The following is a 10,534-nucleotide window of genomic DNA, read 5'->3' as shown; positions in this document are numbered from 1 at the left end:
CAATGCTGGGCGTACCCTCATATGGCGACAGGTGGGAACATGTAATGTGCAAAGTAACTTTGGCTAACATGGTCGTTTTACTGGTCCAGGCGTACTGAAGGGCGTACTGAACTCCAAATTTTTGAATTTACCAGTCATCGTCATTATGACATTGCAGTTCTTCCGCACTGTGCGTCTTTTCAGGGGTGCATTTGGCCATGACTTCATTTTTATGGATGACAGTGCTTGAAAGTATTGAACAGTGCAGACGGAGGGACTCTTGGAACGAGAGGATATTCAGCGACTGGACTGGTCTGTCCCCTTCCCCGGAATTAAAGCCAACCGAGCACGTCCGCAGCTCGTGGTTTAGTGGCTAGCGATGCTGCCTCTCGATCACGGGGTCCCGAGTTAGATTCCCGGCCGGGTTGTGGATTTTCTCTGTTTGGGGACTGGGTGTTTGTGTTGTCCTCATCACTTCACCATCATCATTCGTGAGAGTGGTTAGATTGGTCAGTGTAAAAAATTGGGCTGTATAAGAATTGGGACTTTGTACAAGTGGTGATGACTGCGCAGTTGAGCGCGCCACAAACCAAACATCATCCATCATGCATGTGGGAGATCCATTGGGAAGACGTTTTGCTGCTTGTCGATATGCAGCAAGGATCACGCAGCAGATGCCGACCGCGCTGGTGAAGGAATGGCACGTTGCAGAGTATGCATTGTCATCCGTGGCGATCACACACCCTGTTCAAAACCATCTCCCATATTTTGCAATGTCAGGGAAGCATCACGAATCACGGTGACTTCAGCGTAATTATTGGTTCAAATAGCTCTAAGCGCAATGGGACTTAAGATCTGAGGTGATCAGTCCCCTAGATTTAGAACTACTTAAACCTAACTAACCTAAGGACATCACACGTATCCATGCCCGAGGCAGGATTCGAACCTGCGACCGTAGCAGCCGCGCGGTTCCGGACTGAAGCGCCTAGAACCGCTCGGCCACAATGGCCGGCGTCATTATTGTCTTTGAACAAAAGCGTCATTTCTGTTCGCCTGATTACGTATTTGTTTCAGTGTCTTTATGCACTACTACTGTAGCTGTTCCTTCTATGTATCGTCCACGTTGTGTTTAAACGATATTTATTGGTAGTGGCACACCATGCTTAAGTTACCTTAAGTTTTGCTCACCAGTATGTAAAAAATGAGTATAAAAGGCCATGAATATTGACATTTTTACAAACGTAGCGCTAGCTTTTATTGCACCGTTCAAAATTCGTTGATACTATCAACAGAATAAGGCAACGGCCTTGCCGCGGTGGATACACCGGTTCCCGTGAGATCACCGAAGTTAAGCGCTGTTGGGCGTGGTCGGCACTTGGATGGGTGACCATCCAGCAACCATGTGCTGTTGCCATTTTTCGGGGTGCACTCAGCCTCATGATGCCAATTGAGGAGCTACTCGACCGAATAGTAGCGGCTTCGGTCAAGAATACCATAATAACGACCGGGAGAGCGGTGTGCTGACCCCACGCCCCTCCTATCCGCATCCTCCTTTGAGGATGACACGGCGGTCGGATGGTCCCGGTAGGCCACTCGTGGCCTGAAGACGGAGTGCTTTATGAATAGAATAAACGGACAGAGATTTGAATTCCATGTCTCCCAAACCACTGCATCGAACCGCTTGGCTCTATTCCCAATGAAATGCTTAGCTGGTAATCGATCTATAACGCCAGCTGTTGTGTGGTTGTCAAATTTATATGCCACTAAAAAATAATTATCCAATGTTCTCAATTACGGAACAAAGTTGTACGAAAGGCAGAGAGAACGATCACAACTACATTCAAGCACTTAAAATTGCAACATGGTGATGATAGAGTGCAGCAAATGTAAAGTGGTGTGAGAAGCTGTTTAGCACAACCACATAGAGCACGTAGGAGTACCATCTGCATTCAGTATATCGCATTAGAACGTTGCTTGGTGGTAACAAAATTGTTGTTATGTCTCAAGTAAGAAGGATAAACAGTAGATACTGAAATTCGACTGCGATAGAGACTGGCCTATCGAGACTGCAATTTATATTTTGGCAATAATGCTGCTGGTTGGTTGGGATCCAATGTCTGCCATACAAATATGAAATCTATAGAGTTCATGAGTGTCATTTTCAGTGCCATGCACAATCTCAACAGCCCCCTGTGACTAGTGCCCTAGAGGAGAGACATGTTGTTCACTGACACATGCAAGACTGGACAGCTACGTCACATACAATGCGTCAGGAAATGACCTCGGTTGCAGCAACACAAATATCCACACGGATAGTGCAACGACGTTAGGAGTACCACGAACTGTCAGCAAGGCGACCATTGTTGCAGCTTCCCTTGACGCGGCAGCAGATAGAGGTGCAACGATAGTGGTGCTCCCTGTGACAACAGTGGACCCATCTTTTCAGACGAGTCCTGATCACGACGCACGTAATCGTGTGTGGAGACTCCAAAAGAACGAACATCGTCAGACTGTGTCATCGTCATATGGTCCAGGACCTTGCTTCGTATTATGGGGTAGCATTTGGTACACGATCAGCACTGGTTTGCACAGCCGATAGTTTGGACAGCAGTTGTTATATTTCTGCCGTGTTACAGCACTGTAACGAAGTCTTTCTGAAGCTACATTTCAATGTGATACAAATTTACCAGTGTTGCCCTGGCCAGCACGTTATCCAAATGCCTCATCCACTGATGGGTGTGCACAAGAAATTGCCAAAAGACCAGTAAGTTACCATTCGCAGCCCAACACGTTTGATAAACTCTGGCACAGAGATGAAATATCATGGAACGACGTATCTGTATTAGTAAAATTTAAATTTTTCCCTGCGATTCAACTGTTCAAAAAGATTTCGGACTTGCAGCCTATCGTCGTAAACTTCGTTCCCCGATATTTCGGCTAGACAACTGCCAGCCATCTTCAGGTGAGCCGAACGAGGACTGACGAAGACGCAGACGCAGACGTACATGATGGAGGGCTGACCCGCTGCTGGTGGCGAAGTCTTAGCGCCTCTAGGGCGCTTCTCCTTCAAGCTTCGTGTGGTGTTGGGAGGGGGCGGGGAGATGACATCGTGGTACTGGTTGTGGCTTGGCTTTGTGCTGTTTTTTTTTTATAAGATGAAAGAATAGTCAGAGGGATAGTAGAAGAAGCAGGAAAACGAACGGCCCAATTGACTGACTGGCGTAGTATTTAAAAATGAAAGATGACAGGACAGTAGAAGGGACAGTAGGAGAGTGAGGAAAACGAACGGCCCATTGGCTAGCTGGTAAATTAACATTAAATGACAGATTAAAGGAAAGGAGGAGGAACAGTAAGATTTGAATGAAAACGAAAGGCCATTATTCTGGTCTCATCTTCATGGCGGCGTCGGTGACGGCGGTGGCAGACGGTCTTGAGGCCGTGAAGTAGGGGGATGAGGAGGGGGGAAAGAGAAAGAAATCGGAGACAGATGGAGAAGTGAAAAGGGAAAAGGCCTGTACGGATTAGGCCGACATTGGGAGGGGGGGGGGCGGTGGAGGTGGCGTGAGCGGGGGCTGAATGTCATGACGTGGTGATGAGATGAAGCTATGATATGAGGAAGAAAAAATAACATGAAATGAAGTGGCTAGTGAATGGGGAGCCATGGGGGGCGGAAGAGAATGTCATGCCATTGGATGGTGGCCAGACGGTGGACACGGGTGCCCAGGGAAAGGATTAAAGGGTTGGGAGAGTGGCGGGTTTGCTGCTAAAAGGAAGCGGCTGTGGAAAGGATGCGGGAGTGAAGAAATGGCACCTTGGCCAGGATGTGGAGTTCTTGGGTAGGGAAGTCGAAAGGGAGGTGGAGGGCACGCCGGAGAGCCCGATTTTGGACGGTTTGGAGTTGGCGGAGGTGGGTGAGGGCAGCATTGCCCCACACCACTGCCGCGTATTCAAGGATGGGACGAACAAGGGAGGTGTACAATCTGACAGCAAGGTGTGTAGGGAGTGAAGAGGTGGGATTGATGAGGGGGTAGAGCAGGCATAGCCTCCCTATCGCCTTTCGACGTACGTCATCGATGTGGGGGCGCCAGGTGAAGCGCTGGTCCAGGGTAACGCCCAAGTACTTCGCAGTACGAGTCCACGGGACTGGGGTACCAAGGACCGACACCTGTGGGAGCCTAATGGGAATATGGCTCTGGTAGATGATAAGGGCTTGGGTTTTGGAGGGATTAAATGCCAGACGGCAGGTCCTAGCCCATTCGGTTAGGGAATCTGTTGCCCCCCTGGAGCTGCTGTTGAAGACCTGTCACACTCTGAGAACGAGAGAAGAGCGCTGCGTCATCTACATAGATGGCTAAGTACACCCTCGGCGCAGAAGGCAGGTTGGAGGTGAAGAGGGAGTAAAGTAGCGGTCGAAGTACGCTGCCTTCTGGTACTCCTGCCCTGATAGGCTGTCGTGTAGATTTCTCGTCAGGGATCCTAACGTGGAAGGTGCGACCTTCCAGGTATGTGGCTATTAGCCGTACATGGGACACTGGAAAGCCGAGTGAGAATAACTTGTAGAGCAGCCGTTCGTGTCAGACAAAATCAAACGCTCTGGACACGTCGAGGAGTATGGCCCTGAAGTACTCCCTACGTTCTATGACGTCCATTGCCTCTTCTACAAGGCGCAGGAATTGGTGAGTGGTTGCATGACCCTGTCTAAAGCCAAACTGCTCATCAGGGAGGACTCGTTCTCGGGCAATGTGAATGAGCAGTCGTTTAAGGTACAGCCTCTTGAACACCTTGGAAATGGCGGGCAAGAGGCTGATGGGACGGTAGCTGGCAGGGGAACGAAGATCCTTCCCAGCCTTGGCGATGGCGACCACCTCGGCGTGTTTCCAGACAGTGGGAAATTGCCTGGTTGTGAGGATGTTGTTGAAGGTGGCCGTCAGGATGGGAATAGAAGCTGGGGGTAGCTGTTTGAGGAGGGCATTGGTCAACTTGTTAGGGCCGCCAGCTTTCTTGGAATTGAGGTACCGCAGTTGCAGTTCAACCTCTTCTTTGTTGATGGGGGTGATTTGATCCTCAGGGTCCTGGACGGCAAGGAGTTGTGGGAGGCGTGCTGTCACCAGGCAGATATGGTCAGGGTCGACAGGGTCATCGACCGGGGTGAAGTTGTGCGTGAAGACATCGGCCAAGGCATTAGCCTTAGATTCGGACACAAAGTCATTACCGACCTGGGGGGGGGGGGGGATCAAAATGGTTCAAATGGCTCTGAGCACTATGGGACTTAACATCTTAGGTCATCAATCCCCTAGAACTTAGAACTACTTAAACCTAACTAACCTAAGGACATCACACACATCCATGCCCGAGGCAGGATTCGAACCTGCGACCGTACCAGTCGCGCGGTTCCGGACTGAGCGCCTAGAACCGCGAGACCACTGCGGCCGGCGGGGCAGGGGGGGATCCGTTGCCCTCATCTCAAAAGGCTTTTTGTGAGTTGCCAAACAGATGGATCACTTAGGTCAATGGCGGAGATTTTATTCTCCCATGCCTGATTGCAGTGGTCTTGCACCGCAGCCTTGATTTGGAGCTGCAGTCTATTGATTAGGTGCTTGGTTGCCGGTTCTGAGTAAGCTGCTGTCGGTATTGTCGCTGGCCGCAGCTATCGAAGTCTTCTGGCGTCTTCGTCTCGAGCAAATTGCTCTTTCCTCAACCTATTTTATGTTTAACCTGGAATATTTTGAACAGTGTGACGGTGTCACCATGGGCAGACCTCTGTGTCCTATGGTGGCTGTGGTGTGCGTACTGTAAGACCTTCAGTACACACACCATCAGATTATTTGACTTGTCGCTCTAACGAAGTAGGCGAGTGTCAGCAATATGTCTCGTGGTCTTATCGTGTCGTGTTTATCTTCTGCCGTTAGGTCAGACGATAGAAATGCCACTTGCACGCTTAGAGTAGAAGATTGACCGTGACCAGCTTTAAACAGAACTTTATGTTTCACACACATTTATTAAAATAATAACAAGCATAATAATTACTTAACTTGGTTCTGGATGCTAGTTACAATTGACAATCTGAAGTTCCTTTGGTATTGATACGTTAATCTTATTCTCACATATATCTCTGATACTTGACAAAAGTGTCTATACATTTATCTTCATGGCTATGTACAGGAATATAGTAATCTTACTAGGCGCAGACTGAAACTTGACTGTAGACTGGTACAGACAAATGTAGAACTTGTACAGACTGGTACAGACTAATGCAGACTGGTACACACTGGTGCAGACAAATGCAGACTGACTAATCGGAGGTCTGTACACTCGTTATAATACCTCGCGCGTTCATGTATCACTGCGCGAGTGTGATCCGCGAGGAGAAAAGGTTCTACGTTAGCAGCAATCTCATTGGCTGTGTTACATAGTAACACGCTGATCGGCGGAAGCAGAATTTGGTCCGTCTCTATGGCAGCGTCATCTCGTAGTGCGGAGACGGACGAGCGCTGCGCCTGCACTGTTGTGCTTAGCGGGGCGCGCTCTAGTGGGAAAGTTGTGTACACGCTGACTACGCGGAACTACAGGGTGTTTCAAAAATGACCGGTATATTTGAAACGGCAATAAAAACTAAACGAGCAGCGATAGAAATACACCGTTTGTTGCAATATGCTTGGGACAACACTACATTTTCAGGCGGACAAACTTTCGAAATTACAGTAGTTACAGTTTTCAACAACAGATGGCGCTGCAAGTGATGTGAAAGATATAGAAGACAACGCAGTCTGTGGGTGCGCCATTCTGTACGTCGTCTTTCTGTTGTAAGCGTGTGCTGTTCACAACGTGCAAGTGTGCTGTAGACAACATGGTTTATTCCTTAGAACAGAGGATTTTTCTGGTGTTGGAATTCCACCGCCTAGAACACAGTGTTGTTGCAACAAGACGAAGTTTTCAACGGAGGTTTAATGTAACCAAAGGACCGAAAAGCGATACAATAAAGGATCTGTTTGAAAAATTTCAACGGACTGGGAACGTGACGGATGAACGTGCTGGAAAGGTAGGGCGACCGCGTACGGCAACCACAGAGGGCAACGCGCAGCTAGTGCAGCAGGTGATCCAACAGCGGCCTCGGGTTTCCGTTCGCCATGTTGCAGCTGCGGTCCAAATGACGCCAACGCCCACGTATCGTCTCATGCGCCAGAGCTTACACCTCTATCCATACAAAATTCAAACGCGGCAACCCCTCAGCGCCACTACCATTGCTGCACGAGAGACATTCGCTAACGATATAGTGCACAGGATTGATGACGGCGATATGCATGTGGGCAGCATTTGGTTTACTGACGAAGCTTATTTTTACCTGGACGGCTTCGTCAATAAACAGAACTGGCGCATATGGGGAACCGAAAAGCCCCATGTTGCAGTCCCATCGTCCCTGCATCCTCAAAAAGTACTGGTCTGGGCCGCCATTTCTTCCAAAGGAATCATTGGCCCATTTTTCAGATCTGAAACGATTACTGCATCACGCTATCTGGACATTCTTAGTGAATTTGTGGCGGTACAAACTGCCTTTGACGACACTGCGAACACCTCGTGGTTTATGCAAGATGGTACCCGGCCACATCGCACGGCCGACGTCTTTAATTTCCTGAATGAATATTTCGATGATCGTGTGATTGCTTTGGGCTATCCGAAACATACAGGAGGCGGCGTGGATTGGCCTCCCTATTCGCCAGACATGAACCCCTGTGACTTCTTTCTGTGGGGACACTTGAAAGACCAGGTGTACCGCCAGAATCCAGAAACAATTGAACAGCTGAAGCAGTACATCTCATCTGCATGTGAAGCCATTCCGCCAGACACGTTGTCAAAGGTTTCGGGTAATTTCATTCAGAGACTACGCCATATTATTGCTACGCATGGTGGATATGTGGAAAATATCGTACTATAGAGTTTCCCAGACCGCAGCGCCATCTGTTGTTGACAATTGTAACTACCGTAATTTCGAAAGTTTGTCTGCCTGAAAATGTACTGTTGTCCCAAGCATATTGCAACAAACGGTGTATTTCTATCGCTGCTCGTTTAGTTTTTATTGCCGTTTGAAATATAACGGTCATTTTTGAAACACCCTGTATGTACACAACAGTGGCTAACTTTTTTATGGAGGATTTTGAGGATAGAGCACTTGAATCAGCGATTTGTAAAACAACTGTTTTTTGGAGATACGTCGATGATACTTTCATAGTGTGGCCCCACAGAGAAGAAAAGTTAATAGGGTTTTTTCATCATCTTACTCCATCCATGAGACTGTTCGATTTACTATGGAACTAGAGAAAGATGGTTGCCTTCCATTCCTGGTTGTTTTGGTTGAACGGAGGAGTGACGGCTCCGTCGGACGTTTTGTTTATTGTAAGCCCACTAACACTGATTTGTATTTGCATTCTTCAAGTTGCCATCACCCATCCAAAACCGTGAGTGTGCTTAAAACCCTTGTGTACAGGGCGCATACGCTGTCGGATGCAGAGAATTTCCCTACGGAACCTGCACATTTAAGGACGTTGTTCCGAGACAATGGATACTCGACCCGGCAAATTAACAGGGCCTTCTCAACTAAAACTAGGAACTGGGAAATGGATAAAGAGGAGAACGTACCAACCAAGTCCCTAGCTGTTCTTCCCTTCGTTGGAAATATCTCCTTCAAAATAGCGAGGATTCTTAATAATTTTCATGTGGAAGTGGTTTTTCGTTCAGTTTCTAAGTTTTCGGATCTGTTAGGATCGGTGAAGGATGATTTGTTACTGCGGAAGGCGGGAATTTACAAAATACCTTGTCAGTGTGGTATGGCCTATATAGGACAGACAACGCGTACAGTGGAAGAGCGTTGTACAGAACATCAACGTTGCACTCGCCTACTGCAACCCAGTAAGTCTGCAGTTGCGGAACATTGTATTTCCAACGGACATTCAACGGAGTATGACAAAACTTCGATTTTGGCCACAGCAACAACCTTTTGGGACTCCATTATCAAAGAATCCGTTTAAATACGCATTGCGGAAAATCTAATGAACCGTGACGGTTATTACGAACTGAATACCGCGTGGAATCATGTCATCTTCGAAATTTGCTCGAGACGAAGACGCCAGGCAGTTAAAATCCGTGTCGGGCTAATTTCCGCTAATTACTACAAGCAAAGAAAGAGCACGGCCGATTTCGTTCCCCTTACTTGAAAAGATCCGAGTTTGTGTTCTGTCTCTAATGACTTAGATGTCAACGGAACGTTAAACCCCGATATTCCCTCCTTCCTTCTGTCGTGGAGGAGTGGGTGTCGAATGGATGCGGAGGGGTGGGATGGTGATGGTGGTGCGTGGGGGGGGGGGGGGGGGGACGTAGGAGAAGTTGGAGTGCGAAATATTGACTGTCGAGACAACAGGCATACTGAGGCTCCTTACTTGGTGTATCTAGCGTGTCTCTCACACTTCTCTAGAATGTAAAAACAAACTAAAATCCGCGCGAATGTTGGGGATTCACATGAAATGATTCACGCAGCGTTGTGTGGAGCGCCTTGCTGTCCAGGTTAGCTGATTGCTTTTAGCAACTGAATCATTGAACAGGGTCCTAGATCCAATCGACGTGTGGGTGGTCCCCATCACAAACTCCAGAAATAAATTCAGCATTTCGGACACAATTCGGTGACAACAATGTTGGCATCGGACATGATGTTGCAGTCGAAATATCCGAAAAACTGTCATACGAGAAAAGAAAACAAATAATTTGTAGTCAAGCAACAGCACTCAACTGCTGTACGTAGAGCTCGTAAACCATCAGGAGCAGGATGTACACAATACATGCAGTTCACTACTAGAATGAGCTCTGACTTCACAGAGACCGCTGACTTCTGTGGCCTCCTTACATAAGAGTGCCTGACTAGCCTTCTAAGCTGGCAACTACGCCGTACCTCAGGCTTCCGGCTTTATCTTCCACTGGTCGGAACTCGCTCCACTCCTGTAATTAGCTGACTCTGTTTATGTGCTCATGGCCGTAAAACAGATCATGTGTTAAGAGCCAGAACGAATACTTTCCTGACAACCTGTGAACATACTGTTAGGAATGCGGAATATTTAACTGTTCCTTCTTCGATTCTAAAGAAAAACCGAACGAAGGCCGTCAGCTGAGACTCAGTTGCGTAAAGCAGTGACAGCGCCCTCTTAGATAGTGTGTGGACATCCTACTCACTCGTCTACCTTGGGATTTCTGGAACATTACGTCTGCACTTCTAACGCCGATACAAGTAGCACTTGACGCTGCAACTGACTCATACATAAATGGCAAGCGATGGATATCAAAACAAACAGAAGCCCAAGCGCTGAAATTACTGCATTTTGGAAAACATATATTGTATCTTTTTTCAGTTCAGTGGTTTCATGAGCAATTGAGGATATTGCAATCAGTAATCCATAATTACTTTAAATACAGCATCCAGTCAATTTTTATATAGCTCTATTTTAGTCAAGACGCGTGTCGTGTTTTCACTCATATTCCGCTCTCGTAATATATTGAGATCTTCGTCAGTACA

General features: G+C 47.6%; 1 pseudogene; it reads left to right on the top strand.

The window, feature by feature from the left end:
* The first annotated feature begins 1,276 nt into the window (after nt 1-1,276).
* On the top strand, nt 1,277-1,393 carry LOC126420308 (5S ribosomal RNA; annotated as a pseudogene).
* The last annotated feature ends 9,141 nt before the right edge of the window (nt 1,394-10,534 follow it).

This window comes from Schistocerca serialis, chromosome 9 (genome assembly GCF_023864345.2).
Source record: "Schistocerca serialis cubense isolate TAMUIC-IGC-003099 chromosome 9, iqSchSeri2.2, whole genome shotgun sequence".
NCBI lineage: Eukaryota > Metazoa > Arthropoda > Insecta > Orthoptera > Acrididae > Schistocerca > Schistocerca serialis.
The sequence above is the reverse complement of the archived record's forward strand: the minus strand, read 5'-3'. Positions and strand labels throughout refer to the sequence as shown.